The sequence below is a fragment of the Petaurus breviceps genome, unplaced genomic scaffold (genome assembly GCF_028583685.1).
Source record: "Petaurus breviceps papuanus isolate PSGF00001 unplaced genomic scaffold, PetGlider_PUasm1.0 90977, whole genome shotgun sequence".
NCBI lineage: Eukaryota > Metazoa > Chordata > Mammalia > Diprotodontia > Petauridae > Petaurus > Petaurus breviceps.
The window spans coordinates 22,312,866-22,331,052 of record NW_027187391.1 but is presented as its reverse complement, the minus strand read 5'-3'; the positions used below and the strand labels follow the sequence as shown (position 1 = coordinate 22,331,052).

General features: G+C 37.2%; 1 protein-coding gene across 2 annotated transcripts in view; it reads left to right on the top strand.

The window, feature by feature from the left end:
* NCOA7 (nuclear receptor coactivator 7) overlaps window positions 1-18,187 on the top strand; it is a 220,889-nt gene that overhangs the window by 108,615 nt on the left and 94,087 nt on the right. The window lies entirely within an intron of this gene.

Below are 18,187 nucleotides of genomic sequence, written 5' to 3'. Positions count from 1 at the left end.
AGAGAGAGAGAGAGAGAGAGAGAGAGAGAGGGGGGATTTGTGACCATTCATAGTTTTATTTGAGACAAAGTCAGGAATTAGAAATAGCATGAAGAAATAGAGGAATAATACAGGAAATGCTATACTTTCTAAGAAGTTTCATTTTATTATCCTTGGATTACTTGTTTCTAGTTTGTAGCTCAGGGAATATACCCATTTTGGACATGAGAAAACTAAAGAGCTGTTAAGAGAATTTTTTTTTAAATCATGTTCATTTTACAAATTTAAATGTAATTGAATTGAATTATTTAGTACTATTGAGCTGAATAGATCTTTGAGAGCATATCTAAGATGATCATGCCTGACTTTCAGACAAAACTGTATCTAAACTAGAGGTACTTAGTCTTTTTTTTTTTTTATGAGCAATTGGGGTTAAGTAACTTGCTCAAGATTACACAGCCAGGTGTTTCTGGGTGGGTGCTAAGTGTCGGAACCCAGATTCAATCCCCAGGTCTTCCTGACACTGGAGCCAGGGCTCTTACTTGCTGAGCTACCTGGCCGCCCCTATTTAGTCTTTTTTAATGTGCCATGGACCCCTTTGGTAGGTTTCCGCTGAAATCTACAGACTCAAAAAAAAAAAAAGAAAGAAATTTACAGACTCCTCAGAATTCTCAGAATATTTTTAAATGCATAAGAATAAAATACATAGGATTATAAAAGAACAGATCATGCTGAAATAGTTATCAAAATATTTATTTAAAAAATTCATGAACCCCAGGTTAAGAATCCCTGGTCTAAGCTATCCTGGAAAGATAGTCTTCTATTTGACTCTCAAGTCTCTGATGGGAAAAGATTTGAAAGCTTCCCTAAATAACACATCTTGGTATTGTATAGCTTCTATAAATATATCTAAATCCATTCACCCCACCAATTAACATTTATTAAGAGTCTTTTATAAAGCATAGTATTAGGTACTGATGGATGCAGAAAGAAGTTATTTCCCTTGCCCCTTCAAGAAGCTTAAAATGTTGTATGAGAGATATGTATTCATGTATTCAGATATATGCAATGGAACATAAGGATACTGTGAACTCCTTGAGAGCAGTTACTTTTTCCCTTTCCTTGTATCCTTAGTGCTTACTTAGCATAATACCATGTAAATTGTAGGTTTTTAATATGTACTTGTTGATTCTGAGGAGGAAGGACAATTGGTATTTAATAAATGTTTATTGAAGTGAGCTGAAATGCCATTTCTGCCTTGGAGGGATTGGGGAAGAATTTGTGGAGGAGGTAACTGTTCTTTGTATATGAAGCATCTGACGTAGGCCCTCGGTATTGTTAAGTATAGATATTTGTTGAATTGAACTGAATTATTCTTCATCTTCAGTCATGGGTAAGAATTGTAATGGGAATGTAAATTTTTAAGATCTTCCCTGCCCCTAGGTTTAAGTGCACCTGGAGCCTGTGGTAGGAGGCTTGTTTCTCAGGAGATACTTTAGGATTGGGTCAAGAGGGTTATTACATTCTCTGAGCCAGGAGAAGGCTATATAATCCCTGATGTGAGGTATTGTTTTGGGGCTCACTTTGGGAAGTGTTGTGTGACTTGACCAGACAAGACTCTGGGCAGCTGTTGAGAGCCCTCCAGCTTTGAAAACCCAGATGTTGATGCTTCCCTCTCTGGTAACTCTGATTAGGTATGGATATATGTAATGGTTGGACAGTTTGGAAGCCTGTCTGCTGAAATATTTCTCTGTCTTGTAACTTCTGCTTGTAACCTCTATATACTCTGAAGTTCGGGGTGCTGACCTTTTTCCCCTGAACCAGGTAAATGATATGTGTTTGACTGATTAAAGCAAGATTGTTAACCCATTTTGAGTTGCTTTCCTTTAGCAAAGCAGATCTAAGAACCTGTGTTAGCAGCCACCCTGGGGATGCTAGGGTGCTTACTGCTAGGGGAAGACAGAAAAAGAGGCAGAAAGCAAAGGAGGGTGTTCCCTGGTATGAGAAAGATAGCTAACTATAGGGCCAAGACTCTGAATAGAGGAAGTAAGGCTAGAGAGTGGTGATGAACTGGGAGAACAAGGAGATACTAAGATTTTGGTTGATGGAGAGAAGGGAGAAGAAATGAGCTTAGAAAGAATAAGGCTAAGGAAGAAATAAAGAAAAGGAATTTGTGAAACAAAAACTTGGAAGCATGGGAGTAGAGGACTTGCCTCATGAGGTTACTGTCAAGAAGGCATTTTGTACATTTTAAAGAAATATGTAAATAGGAACTATTATGGAAGTGAGGGATGTGAATATACAGTGCCAAGTAGGGGAGTCATAATACTCCTTGCTACAAACAACCACTTTCAGACTATTATTTGCCACAATTACTCAGCCTCAAAGAGATTCCCTTAAAGTTCTCACCCTCCATTTTTATCACCTTTTCTAAATCCTTGTGGTTATCTATCTACTTTCTGATTTCTCTCCCTCTACTTTCAGTGACCTTAGTGTAAGACCCTAAATGCTTTTGAATTCTTGAAAATTCTTGCCTTAAAAGGCAAGAGCTTTTCAGTTCATCAAACTCATCAGCTTCCACAGATATCCATTTTATCTCAGACACCAGAAAAAGTGGTCACAATTTTGTCCTAATCTAACCAGTCTTATAAAATTCTTTTTTGTCTAAAAACTCAAACTCTAAATCATCTTTTGATCACAATTTCCTGTGCTTCAACCAACCCAATGCCTCTCTCCTTCTAAATCCATTGTTTTAAAATAATAATGACCTCAGATCACAAAATTATACAGAATTTTAGAGAAGAAACCTCAGCAGCCATCTAGTCCAACCCATGGAGGAAAAGAATCCCTGCTATAGCATACTCTACAAGTAGCCATCTAGAGTGTACCTGAAGACCTTTAAGATGGAGGAAGCATCACCAAGGTGGCCCATTTCACTTTTTAATTGCTAGGAAGTTGTTCCTGACAGCAAATCCAAGTTTTCTCCTTGTTATTCCATCCATTGTTCCTGGTTCTGCCCTCTAGGACTAAGCTGAGCAAATCTAATCCTTCTTCCTATTACAGCCTTTCAAATGTTTAAAGGTAGCTATCAGATCCTTTGTGAATCTTCTCTTCCCCAAACTAAACATTTCAGATTCCTTCAACCTTTGTTTACATGGGATGGATTCAAAGCCCATCACCATCCTCTGGACAATCTCCAACTTATTAATGTCCTTCTTAAACCATGGCACCCTGAACTAAACACATTACTGCAGGTGTGGTCTGGCCTCAGCTAAGTCCAGAACAGTGATCATATCTATACTGTAGGAAGCTTTGCCATTTGATTGCAGCCCATTTGCTCTTTTGGCTGCCATATCACACTGCTGATTCACAACGAACTTACAATTCACTAAAACCCTGAGATCTTTCTCAGACAAACTGCTGTCTGACCACACCTTTCCCAGGAATTAAAATCAAGTGTACTGGCCTATACTTTATAAGCTTTTTTGAAAATTGGGACAGTATGTGTACTTTTTCTACTATGTAACCCACCTATATTAGTCTCCATTATATTTCAACTCTGATAATTACTCAGCAACATCCATCAATTCTTTACATCTCTGTAAAGTACACTTGAATTCACCAAGGTCAAATAGATGCTCTCTCTTATTATACAACTTACTTAACAGGCAGCTAAGTGGTGCAGTTGTTAGAGCACTGAGCCTGAGTCAGGAAAATCTGAGTTCTAATGTGACCTCAGACATTTGCTAGCTGTGTGACCTCGGGCATGTTTTTAAAGCCCCCTTCATACCCTGGCCCTTTCCTAGCTTTCCTATCTTCCTTCACCTTACTCCCTTCCACATTCTCTGATCCATTGATACTGGCCTCTTTGCAGTTTCTCATACACAATACTTTGGTCTCCCAACTCCATGCAATTTCACTGACTATCCCACACACCCAGAATTCTCTTCTTCCTCATCTCTGCCTCCTGGTTGCTCTAGCTTTCTTCAGGTCTCAGCTAAAATTCTACTTTCTGAAAGAAGCCTTTTTAGGTGCCCCTTAATGCTAGTACTTTCCCTTTGAGACTACCTACAATTTATATGTGTGTGTGTGTGTGTGTGTATACACATACATATACATACATCTTGTTTGTACATAGTTGTTTGCACACTTTCCTCCCCATTAGAATTTTAGTTTCTTGAAAGCAACTACTATTTTTGCCTCTTTAAATCCCTAACACTTAGCTTTTTTTTTTTTTTTTTGGAGGGCAATTGAGTTTAAGTAACTTGCCCAAGGTCACAGGCTAGGTTTTTTGTTTGTGTGTGTTAAATGTCTGAGGCCAGATCCGAACTCAGGTCCTGACTCCAGGGCCAGCACTCTACTCACTGTGCCACCTAGCCACCCCAAATCCCTAACACTTAGCACAATGCCTAGTACATAGTAGTTGCCTAATAAATGCTTGTTGATTGATTGGCTGACCAAATTGCTCCCCATACTAATGCATTCTGCTAATTTGCTTTGATCTCTTTGATCTCTGACCAGTGGTACCCATTTTCTTTTGCCATCTGTCTCCCTAAATTGCTGCACAGGCAGAGCAAGTTAGGGTTCCTAAGGTTGGTTCTAATGGTGATGTTCACATTGCTATAATTACTTTCTCATGCCAACCTCTAAGCAGCACTGGCTGCCTCCTTTTTTAATTTCCCATTCACTTCTTAGCTCCTTGTAATCTGGCTTCCAATCCCACTACTAAACTAAAAATATTCTCTCCATGGTTATCAGCTGACTCTTGACTGCTAAATCCAGCAACCATTTCTGAATCTTTGTACTTCTTGATTTCTCTGCAGCATCTAACATTGTTAAAGTTTCCCCATCCTAAAGAGTCTTTCCATGGATTTTCTTAACATTGTGCTTTCCTGGTTCTATTACCTGCTCGATCAGCCCTTCTCAATCTTCTTTGCTGGATCATTATCCAAGTCTCATTTCCCTCTTCTCCATTGTTTCCTAGGAGATCTATCCTGGACCCTTTTCCTTCATTTCTTGGCATCTCATGAGTTCATGGGTTGAGTTATCATCTCTGCATGTATCTTGCACCACTGTTATCTCCTTCTTGAGATCCATTCCCCCCTTCTGAGATCCAGACAACAGGCTTGCTTGAAATCTCCACTTAGGTGGCAATAGACATCTTAAACTTCAACATGACTAAAATATAGCTCATTATCTTCTCAAAAACCCTACCTTTTCCCTACTTAGTTCTGTTGAGGTCAACCACCTCCCTTAGCCTCCTTTCCCCTCTGATTAGAGGATAGGAGGACAGAGTAGCAAACTCTTCCCAGTACCCTGCTTGATAGAGAGCAGAAACTGAACTCTGCTCACTTGACTTTCCTTCTGCTTTCCTGCCTGATTTCAACTCCACTGAACAAGATGCCCACCCAAGATAAGCTTATCACTTCTAAACTCACTACCAAGCTGCTCAAGCCTTGCATCCCTCAGCTTCTTCACCCTTATGACTGGAAGGAAGGAAGGTAAAATACCAAACTCTTCCCAGTGCTTTGCTTTACAGAGGGCAGAAACTGGATTCAGTTCATTTCATTTTGCATCTGATACCCTGCCTGGTTTCAACTCCATGGAACAAAATGCTCTGATGTGCTCCCTGGTGTCCTGTCTCCCTTCCCACCAATTTCCTGCCTCTTTTTGTGGGGTATCTCCTCCTCTAGATTGTAAACTCCTTGAGGGCAGGGACTGTCTTTGTATTGATTGTATCCTGGTGCTTAGCATAGTACCTGCGATGTTTAATAAATGTTTATTGGATTTTATTACTGTCTTTTCAGTCACTCAGATTCATAACCTAGCAATTAGCCTCAACACTTCACTCTTCTTAAACCCACTTGTCCAAATCAGTTGCCCTGTAAATTCCATGTTCACAATATTTCTTCTATCCTGATATCTTTAACCATTTTTGTTCTGTGACTTTGTCGAGCAGCTAGGTGGTGCAGTGGATAAAGTAGCATTGGATTTGGAGTAAGGAAGACTGGAGTTCAAATCCTTCCTCAAATGCTTACCAGCTGTGTGACTCTGGGAGCATATTTAACCTCTCTCAGTCTTGAGTTCCTCACCTACATGAACCCCACTTTGGGTTCCTGTAAATTGGGAATAATAGCCCCTACCTCATAGAGTTGTGAGGAAGTTTAAATGAGATAAGGGAGGGCAGAAGGGAAGACAACAAGCAGTAATTATTGAGGCTAAATATGTTCTAAAGTCATTTGTTCCTCATAATTGTTCAACTTTAAAAGGGGGTGAGGAGGGGAGAGGCAAGTATTTATTAAGCTTTCACTATGTGCCAGGCAGTGTGCTAAGCGTACACCTAAGAGGTAGGTTCTGTTATTATCCCCATTTTACAGTTAAGGAAAATGAAGTAAATAGATGTTTAAGTGTCTGAGGCTGGATTTAAACTTAATTTTTCATGATTTCAGACCCTTTTCAGTGCTTTTATCCACTGTACCCACCTCACTGCCTGAGATATGTAAAGTGCTTTGAAAACCTTAAAGTGCTATGTAAATGCTAGTTGTTTTGTCATATTAAAATGTTGTTGTTTTTGTTATCGTCTCAGACCCACTCATCACCTACCTAAAACAGGTGCATTAGCCTCTGGAGTGAGCCTGCCTTTGTTCTCTTCCCCATTCAATTCATCCTCTACCCAAATGAAAAGTTATTATTACTATAGCACAGGTCTGACCCTGCTCCAGTATCTTCAGTGGCCCCTATTACCATTGGGATAAAATTCAAACCCTTAAGCCTGGCATTTTAAACCTTGCATTATCTGTTTGCCACCTACCTTTACAGTTTCATTTCATTTTATTCTCCATATACAGGCCAGACAAACTGGCCTGCTTACATATTGGCATTTCACCTCTACCTTGGAAATTTCTGACTTCAAAGCACTACTCAGCAAAGGACTTTCCTGATCTTTCCATTAGTTAGTGTTTTTCCCCTTCCAGATCTACCCCTACTGGAATTATTTTGTATTTATTCTGTCTATATTTTGTAAATACCTCTCTGTGTGTTGTTTTCCTCCTAATAGAGACTTTCATTTTGTATTTGTGTATCAGGCTAAAATGAAGTACCTATCACATAGCAGGTGTTTATTAAATACTTACTGAGCTGAATATTGAGTTCAATTTATTTTGTTTTATTCCTTGCATGATTTACTATAGAATCCTTTCAAATAACAAGCTGTCCAAGAACTTAAAAAATATTTATTTTCAGTTTTAAATTCCCTCTCTCTCCTTCCACTTCCTACCCCAGGAGTGAGGAACCTCAGGCCTCTAGGTCCTTGGGTGTGGCCTTTTGACTGAGTCCAAGTTTTACAGAACAAATTTTTTTATTAAGAGGATTTGTTTGGTGAAGTTTGGATTTAGTCATAGAGCTGTACTTGAGGACCTAGGGGGCCACATGTGGCCTTGAGGCCTCAGGTTCCTTACCCCTCTCTACTCTATCCATTGAGAAGGCAAGAAATATGATACTCATTATACATATGAAGTCATGCCAAATATATTTCCATATTAACCTTGTGTTAAAAAAAAAGTTTAAAAAAGAATAAAAACATGCTTCAAACTACAATCATAGTCCATCAGTTTTCTATCTGGAGATGGATAGCATTTTTTCATCATGAATCCTTTGGAATTATTGTGAATCATAATATTGATCACAGTAGCTAAATCTTTCAATTAATTGTTTTTAAAATATTGCTGTTACATATACAATATTCTTTTAGTTCTGCTCACTTCACTTTGCATACTTTCATATAAATTTTCCCATGTTTTTCTGAAACCATCCTCATCATAATTTATTACAGCACATTAATATTTCATCACAATTGCCTGTATATCTCTACTTAGAAAACTCTAAATTAAACCTCCTGTTACTGTAAGGTGCTACAACACAAGCATATAGGTGACCCTTGGAATTGCTGCACCCAGCAAAACTGAGGAACTGTCCCATACTTAAGAGTTTGCTATGATTTCAGTAGTGATAGGTAATGTGGTAACAGCTTATTGGCTTATCTAATAAATATCTAATGTACCATTGCCTCTTTTTAAAAAGATGAAAGTATTATTTTAAAATATCACAGGTAATAGAATATTTGAATAGAAATATATCCTCAGATTGCTTTAGTAACATATTTTTCAGTTAAACTTATAAGTCTACAAAAAATTGTTGATAACAAAAGTGTACTCTTTTTCTTTGTGTACTATTTTGATTCTTAATGCATCATTTATTACTTGGCTTAATGGATATTTTATCACAAGCCATTTTACAGTCTAGAAAAGTCATAAATGTTAACCTACCAGAAGAGACCTCCATGTTCTTAATAATTTTCCTTTTACATTCGACAAGATCATACATTTTTTTTCATTGTTATCAGGAAGGCAAAGGGAAGCATGACTCAATTATACTTTTTCACTTTTAAACATTTTGAGGAGTTTTGCACATTTGTGTTCCTTTTTTCACTGTTAACTTATTGTTCCTTTTTTTCACGTCACCTCAAATGCTCTATCACTTAAGAGGTTTACAAATGTGTAATGATTTCTGCCAGAATAACGTCTCCTGCTCCATAAATTATCTCACTTTCAGTAAGACAGCTTCTTAATGCAATGGAGACACTCTCCCTGTAGTCAAGACAGTTTAGTCTGTCAGTATTATATTTCCTTACCAGAAAGGAATTTAGTTAGTATGCCTAATAGATTCCAAAGAGTATAATTTTCTGCTCTAGTATCCCTGCCAAAGCACACAGGTACTTATATGTGCACATTGCAGTCAAATATGGAAATTCTAGATAAGGTGCTCATTTTTGGCAAACCTCAATTTTGTCCATAGCAAAACAATAAGTTAAAGTGGATTGTGGACCTTTGCCTGACTGGATTTGTGCTACTTTGAGAAATTCATGTTAATATTGTCTTAAACTGGTGATAGTGATTTGTTTGAACTAGGCGTGAGGAACCTAGGACCTCGAGGCGATATGTGGCCCTCTAGGTCTTCAAATGTGGCCCTTTGACTGAATTTGGATTCAGGTTGCAACTGAGGACCTACAGGGCCACATGTGGCCTCAAGACTCCTGGTTCCCCACCCCATTTTGCTGTGATAAATAATTGGAAACAATGTAAATTGTCTTGCTTTTGCAAAGGAAATCTAGTTTTAGCCAAACCTATATGTTTTCATGGTTGCTTTCCTTTTATTTTTGCAACTCAAGAAGTCTTTCCTAAAATTTGCATTCTTAAAACATGTAATTATCAGAGATTCTTTTGTGTCTTCTAAAAACTAATTTGCTAAATTAACTGAGGCTAAAATGTTCTTTTATTTGACATTGGTGAAATCTAGATGCACAGCTCTAGATCAGAGATTCTTAACCTGAGGTCCATGGAACTTTAATAGGAAATATATATCTCCATGTGTATTTTCACTAACCTCTAACTGGAATTTAGTATTTCATTCAGCTAAAAATATTGTCCTGAGAAGAGGTCCATAGGCTTCCTTTGAATGCCAAAGGGATCCATGACATTGAAAAAAAAAAAAAGATTAAGAACTCCTGCTCTAAATGAACCTGAACATTTTGATGTTGTTTAGAGTGAATTTAGATTTCATAGTCCCTCTGAAGTTCTAGTACTACCTTTGACCCATAGCACTATTCATGCTAAATATACAAAGATTATCCTTTCTTTCTGCTGTAATCACCTGTTGCTAAGTCTATTACTGTTTGTAACTTACTTTTGCCTTAGAGATCATGTGAAGCCTTATGCAAAGCAAGCCACCTAGTTTCTGATTGCTACACACTACATGAGCCTGTTCACCCACATTCCATTCACATATCAAATTGTTTGAAGTAAGTTTTATTGCATCATTTCTAGCATTTCCCCCATCTTTATTGCTTATTACCCCATTCTAGCTCACTATGCAACGGTTACTTGGGAATTCTGTTGTCGTGTGGTTAAATAAATTTAAATTTAAGTAAACTCAAACAAATACTTATTAAGAACTCACTGCAAGAAGCGCCAAAATAAGCTTTGAGGATGAAAAGATTTATTTTAAAAAATCACAGTCCTTTATCCTGGGGTGCTTATAGTATAATAGATAGGATGAGATCCTTAACACAAATAACCCTAATACAAGTTCCAGTGATCAAGGGCATAGGTGAGGTAAAATTAAGTGGCCTTAGCAACTGAAAGAGGGAGGGATAACTTCTGGGTAAGCTGTTGGTGTGACAGTGTGGGTGGTGACATGATGGAGATGACAACCAAGCTAAGCCTTGTCTAATGAAATAGATAATAGCAGGCCCAAGGGATTGTGGGTACAAATGCACAGAGGCCCAAGAGAGCACAATTAGATTTAAGAATGATGAGGAAGCCAGTTTGACTGGAGCACAAAATATACAAATTGAATAGTGATATAAGGATGGAAAAGTAGGTTGATGTCAGAGGCCTTAGAATGCTAAGTAAACAAGTGTTTTTTATTTAGGGAGCTGCAGGAAGTTAACGAAGGCTTTCTAGCAGAGGAGAGATGTGGTTTGACTCGTGTGTTATAGAGGTTATTTTGGCAATAGTGTGAAGGACAGATTAAAGAGAGAAGACACTGCAAGGATGTGAACTAGAGTGAGAGTAGTGTGAACAGAGAATAGAAGACAGATACAAGCAATATTGCTGAGTTACCAACTAAAGGAGACTGGATATGAAGGAGGTAAAGAGAAGAATCAACTATGAAACCCGAGGCACTAATTTCCTAAAACGCCCCAACAGTTGCTGTTTGTTGGTCCTGACTGTGCTTCCTCATCTTGCCAATTACGTGACTTTTGAGCTCTTTGCCATGGTAGAACTCTGCTTACAGAAAGGAGAGAGCTTTGTCCAAAATTGCTGGGGTTTTCGCAGCTGCCGGAGCTATTAGTTGGGTGCCCTTTTTCAGCCCCCACAAGTTCTGGCTCACACCCCAGGACCACCACCCAAGAATATGATTACCCTCTGAATGGTCGCTTGGTCCCCCTACAATCTGCAGACCAGGAGCTCTGGAAGCAGCCATGTGGCATCGCTACACCTCCCACCACTTCTCGCCCAGGGGTAGGGACCAGACTGCGCTGTTCCTTTACCCTTACAACAGAGTTCCTGACTGACCTTGTATTTTCTCTTTGGTGTTTATGGGTTGAAGAGTCTGGAAACCACCACAGCTGCTGGTGATTCACTCTCCTGAAGTCTGCTCTGGCTGGTCTGGGTGCTGGTTGGGGCTGCCCTGGGCCCAGAACCATGGCTCACTGGGGATTGCACATGGCTCCCAGTGTGCTGCAATAGACCTTTCCTGTTGGCCTGCCAGGCTGCCTTCAGTGGGAGATTTGTTTCTCTCTGTCTCTTTGTGGGTTCGGTAGCTTTAAAATTTGTTTAGAGTCATTTTTTTATAGGTATTGGAGATGGTTTAAGCTGGAGCCCATGCCAAGTTTGTGCTTTTACTCCGCCATCTTGGCTCCGCCCCCAGTTTATTTACTTTTTTGTAACATTTTGAGTTCCACTCTATCTCCCTCTATCCCAGCCTTTTACTAAAGAAGGCCAACATTACATACACACACACACACACACACACACACACACACACACGAAACTATGCAATACATTCTTCCATATGTCAGTTCTTTCTCTGGAAGAGGATAACGTCTTTCTTCACAGGGCCTTCCTAGGACATTCATAGGTTCTTTCTTCATAGGTCATCTTGCTCAAATAGCTGAGTCACTCACAGTTACTCTCCAAACGGCATTACTCTTACTGTATACAACATTTTCTTAGTTTTGCATTATTTTCATAGAAATCTTTCCATGTTTTTTTTAAATCAACCTGCTTATCATGTCTTACAACATTAGTATTCCATCACAATCATATACCATGACTTATTTAGCCATTCCCTCAATTTCCAATTCTTTGCCACTACAAAAAAAAGCTGCTATAAATATTTTAGAACATATAGATTCTTTTCCTTCTTCCCTGATCACCTTGGGAAACAGACCTAATAGTGATATTTGTCAGAGGATATACCTAGTTTTGTAACTCTTTGGACATAATTCCAGATTGTTCTCCAAAATGATTAGAACATTTCACAGTTCTACTAACAGTGAGCTATAATGTCTCAATTTTTCAATATCCCCTCCAACTTTTATCACTTTCACCTTGGATCAGTTTAGTCAGTCTGATAGGTATGAGGTAGTATCTCTAAGCTATTTTAATTTTCATTACTCTATTCAATAATGATTTAGAGATTTTTTTCATATAGTTAATATAGCTTTGATTTCTCCATCAGAAAACTTCATCAGAAAAATTTGACCATCAATCAATTAGGGAATGACTCATAGTCTTATAAATTTGACAAAGTTTTCTATTTTTTTGAGATATGAGACCTTTATCCGAGAAATTAACTGTAAAGTTTTTTCCAAAATTTTCCACTTTCCTTTTAATCCTGGCATCATTGGTTTGATTTGTACAGAAACTTTTAATGTAATTAAAATTATTCATTTTACATCTCATAATGTTCATGAATTCATCTCCTTTCCATAAATCTAATAGGTATATGTTCCATGTTCTTCTAATTTACTTATGATATCTCCCTTTATTTCTAGGTCATGTATCCATTTTGAACTTGTCTTGGTGAATGGTGTAAGATATTTGTCTATTTATGCCTATTTTCTGCCAGATTGCTTTCCAGTTTTCCCAAAAATTTTTACCAAACAGTGAATTCTTATCCCCAAAGCTTAAATCTATATATATATATATCAAAAAAGATATTACTACAATCATTTACAACTGTGTATTGTATATCTATTCTATCCCATGGATCTCTTTCTATTTATTAGCCAGTACGAGTTAGTTTTGATTGTACTTACTATGTATCCTTCCTTTACATTTTTCATTAATTCCTTTGATATTCTTGACCTTTTGTTCCAGACGAATTTTGTTATTTTTTACTAGCTCAATAAAATAACTTTTTTTAAATTTGACTAGGATGGCACTGAATAAGTAGATTAGGTAGAATCATCATTTTTATATCGGCATAGCCCACTCATGAACAATGAATATTTCTCCAGTTATTTAAATCTGACTTTATTTGAATAAAAGGCCTCACTCAAGGCCAAAGGGGGTTGGTTGATTGCCTCTTCCTTATGTGCAAGTGGCACAAAAAGCATTCCCATGCCTGAAAAGATGTTCAGCAGGAAATGAGATGATGACCCAAATCACCAAAGCTTTTCCATCCCTTCATTAATGTCACCACAACTCTTATGATTGGGATTTGGCAGCTACTCTAGCACTCTCTTCTGTTCAGCAGCTAAGGGAAGGAGAGAACCAGAACTTAAGAATGTCCTGAAGACATGTATTTATTACCTTGGCAGGTATACTCCCAGGTATTTTATATTGTCTATAGTTATTTTAAATGAAATATTTCTTACTATCTCTTCTTGCAGGCCTTTGTTGGTGATATATAAAAATGCTGATGATTTTGTGGGTTTGTTTTTAGATTTATCTCAGTCATGTTAAGGTATTACTTCATCCACTATTCTACCTTGAAGAAATATTTTTTGGGTAGAGTTTACCTCAAACAGTGATACTTGTACTGCTGTAGTTTCAGAGATACTTTATGATGTTTATAGACTTCTGAATGGCAAGTGTTCAAGGGACCAGAAGTATATTCTAATATCAACTCCCAAATAATGGTAATAACAACTAAAATTTATATATCAATTCAACATTTGTTAAATTTGATTGTTTAATCGTCACAGCAACTCTGTGAAGTAAATGCTACAAGAATCATGATTATCCCTTATTATACAGATGAACAATCTGAGAATGAGAGAATTTAAAGACTTTGTTCAAAGTCATACAGCTATTAGGTATCTGAGACAGGATTTGAATTCAAGTCTTCCTTACTCTAGGTTCAACTTGTTTCATTTCTGATACAGCTGACCATGGATTCTTGTCTACTTTTCTAGATCATCAGTTTCTAAGAATCTGCTTTAGTGGAGCTCTCATTATGAAAGCATGTTTCTGTAACACTGATGAATACATAGTCCCTGCAATTCATTTTTTCAACAACTGGTATTATTAAATGTTTTTCCTGTGAATAAAACTATGCTAAGTGAGATTACACAAAGATAATTAAGACATGATCCCTGCTGTCAAAAGTTTATAATTTAGTGGGGGAAAGGAGAGGTGGCACATATAGAAATATACAGTATGTTTTCAAGAATTCTAGTAACACTATACAATAACCATAGTGCACAACAGAATCATAAAAGCTAGAGAAGTTAAAAAGAAGGGGGGAAGAGGGAAGAGTATATAAAGCCTGAGGAAGGATAAAACATTTTCAACTAAGGGAATCACAAAGGATTTCTTGGAAGAGGTAACATTTGACCTCAGAGATGGAGGGACAGCTTCCTAGGCATAGGAAATGTTGTGAGCAAATAGAAAGGCAGTGTAAGTTTAGGAGAGATGATAAGAAAGTTCACTTTGACTGAACTGTAGTATACATGGAGTGGAGAACTGAGGGATAAGCCTGAGGTAAGGAAGTCTCCAATCCCATGCTTAGGGGTTTAGAATCTTGCTAATATTTCTTGAATTTCTTATGTATCTGCAGTGTAGCTGAGGCCATATCCATTGGAACATATCATAATGTAGAAGTACACTGAGTTCTGGTAGTTCGCAGTTGACAATCAATCCTATACACAGCCAGAATTATCCTAGCAAAGCCTTGGCAATAAGATACTAAAATAGTTGCCCCAAATATGTTTTCACCTAATTTCTGAAGGACAGTTATAGTCATGACATGTTTAAAATTATGAGATGTTTCCTTTGCAATTCTTATGGTAAGGGGAATAATTTCTATATACCCTTCCTGCTAGTTAATTTCACTAGGTACACCATTAGAGTTTGAGCTTAGTCCTTCACAACTGACTGAAGACAGACAAGACCTCAAAAGCTGACAAAAATCACATCTTGGTATATAGGCTATGTTACACATGTACTCATGTATAACCTCATGTACCGTATTCTTAACATTCTATTCCTTTTTTTTTAATGTGGTTAGTCAGTCATCTTCTGTTTCTGTAGTAAAAAGATAGAAAATGTCATTTTGGACCAGTAGGTGGTGCAATAAGCATTGTGTTTTCCATATTTTCTGGGGCAGACTTTATTCTGCACCTAGTACTCAGCATATAGGATATCTTTTGAAAGCTTGACTGAATATTGTTTTCAGGTATATACCTTCTGAAAACAATAAACCTATAATGAATATTTCTCTAGGCCCTCCTTATTGCAAACAATTTTTTAGTGTAATTTTAGTAACGTTTGGGGAAAGTTCATTGAAAATCACTTGATTTGTTTGCATAAACCACTTAAAACCCTGTTTTCTGTTTGCTAATTAAGTGGAGTCAAGCCATATATGAAAATCATTCCCTGCTATAGCATAGTTGGCTGCTTTAGCATCATTCCTAAATTAACAAAGAAGAGTATATTTTTCAATTTCAGTAACTTAAAACACATTTGTAAGCAACTTCTATGTTTAGACCACTGTGCTGTGGAAATATAAAGATTAAATAAGATAGTTTTTGTTCGCTAGGGGATGCAAGGTAGCTAGGTGATTTGCTGGATAGAATATTGGAGTTGGAGTTGGAGTCAGGGAGGCCCAAATTCAAATACTACTTAGGATACCTACTAGCTATGTGACCTTGGGCAAATCACTTAATCTCTCTCAGCTTCAGTTTCCTCATCTGCTGAATGGGGAGAATAATAGTACATATCTTACATGACATGGTTGTTGTGAGGACCAAATGGGATAATATATATAAAGTGCTTTGCAAACAAAGTTCTATATAAATGGCAGTTATTATTTTTATATCATTATCTTTTACATGAAACCCAGCTTTTCCTGCTTAATAATTTTCTATATTTTCTTGATGTCTGAAAGAGCATAGCAATTAAGATCCTGCTACTCAGTATCATGAAAGGTCACTTGAAGTACACTACCACTAGAAATGGTCATGACTATACAGTAGTTTGTGGGAGAATAGAAAAGGAAGAGAGGACAAAGGAAGTGGGGAAAAAGGAAGGAAATACATTATTTTATTGAGGCAGAGATAATTAGATAGATCTAGTTTCATCTAAAGTTCATTTTAGCTTTAAATCTATAATTCTGTTATTTGTACCAGTCCTTTCATACTTAATTTGTTCCAGATTCTCATTTTTTGTTCATGCTTTTTTATGTTCTTAATATATATGAGAGGTATTAGAAAATAGAATGTTCGTTACTTATATATTTTCACTATTGAATTGCATTTGACTTTTACAAGTATATTGGCAGTTCGCCTATAACCTTTACAATTTGCTTTCTGTTAAGTGTAAATAGTAAACATTTATAATGTGCCTAGCATGTGTAAGGTATTGTGCTGGAGTTACAAATATTTAGAAATCCTGCCCTCACAGAACTTACATTCTAATGAAAGGGAGATAACATGTACACAGATGAGTATAATAAAAAGTGTGCAGAGCAAATCTAGAATCCAAAGGACTTGTTCTAGGAAAATTTGAAGAGGTAGAGATGTTCTGTTGGTGGGTCAGGCAAGGCTTTATATAGGAGGTAGGGCCTGAGTTCAGCTTTGAAAGAAGAGGATTCGTAATGACAGAAGTGAAGACTTGAGTGAATTCAGGCATGAGGGACTGTCCACGTGGAGGCGCAGGAAATGGCATGTTGAGTTCGGGGAAGTAGTATGGTTTGGCTTTGTGGTTTAGTAAATGAAAGGAAGTGATGTGAAATAAGGCAGGAAAGATGGTTTGAAGCCAGATTGTGGGAGGACTTAAATACCAGACTAAGAAGTTTTTGGTTGTTTTTTGGTTTGGTTTGGTTTTTTTACCCTAGAGGCAATAGGAATTCAGCCATCATAATTACATTATTTAATTTAATTAGTCAGAATTATGTCATAAAAGCTATTTACTAGAAAGAATTCTATCTTAGTTATTATATTATTCATGTGCACTTCCTTTCCTAATTAAGTTGAGATGAGAAGAGTCATATAAATATAAATAGAATTATAACAGAGAGAATTTTAGAATACCACTGATTTGGAATGGTGCACATGGTTCCAACTGCTATTCTTTGAGTGCCACCTTTCTGTCTGGTTCAGAAGATTTTGCCACTAAAAGATGTTGTTAAAGAGAGATTGGCTGGCTACTCTGATGAAGTGTGACCTAAAGACTATGTTCTAGATAGTTCTGGAAGTTGGGGGCTGAATTTAATCTGTCCAAACAGAGCTGATCAGACTTTGGAAAGTTCATTCAATTCATTAGGTCAATAAATAGAACATTAGTTTATTAACTTACAATGAGAAATGTAACTTCTAGTGTTATAAAATTACTATGTCAACCATTTATTAATTCAAAAAACATTTATTAAATGCCTATTATGTGCTAGGTACTGAGAATATAAAGATAAGAACAAACATTCCTGGCTTCAAGTAGCTTAAATGTTATTGGAGAACAGGTACACATACAAATAAAATAAAACAGATATGTAACATGGATACACCAGTCCTGTCAAAACCAGGAAAGTTTCATCTGCCCACTCAGGATTCCAAAAAACCCTGAAAGGTTTGAAGCAATTTTTCTACCTCTACAGACTGTTACCTACTCCCCTACCACCACCATTATTAGGGTCCTATGCCTAACCTCTAGTTCCATTTACTAGAACTTGTAAAAGTTCCATGGACTTTGCAAAGATATATTTATTTTAAAGATACAGAAAGAACAAACATACATTTCTCCCAACGCTTTTGGGCAAACTCTTCCTTACCCCACCTAGTGAATGATAGAGTAGGTTTAGCGCTAAGTTCATTTCTCACATAGGGTTGGCCCTACCAGATTTATGTTCAGATATACTGTCACTGCCAAATGAGTCCAAGTTTTAGTTACCATTGAGCTGAGGTTCCAGAGGTCACTCTCAAAGGTTTCTCCTTGCTTCTTGGGGCACTGATACTTTGCAATACCTGCCCTAGAGTCTGATTCCCATATTCCTGAGACTCGCTCTTATAATCAGGTTAAGAGATTCAGCTTCCTGCACCTAGAACTTAAAAGAATGAATGAAAAGACTTGTTTCTTAGGAGACCATATGGCCTCAGAGGGAAAGAAGATCCTGAGGCCATTACACAAGATCTCTCATGGGATGT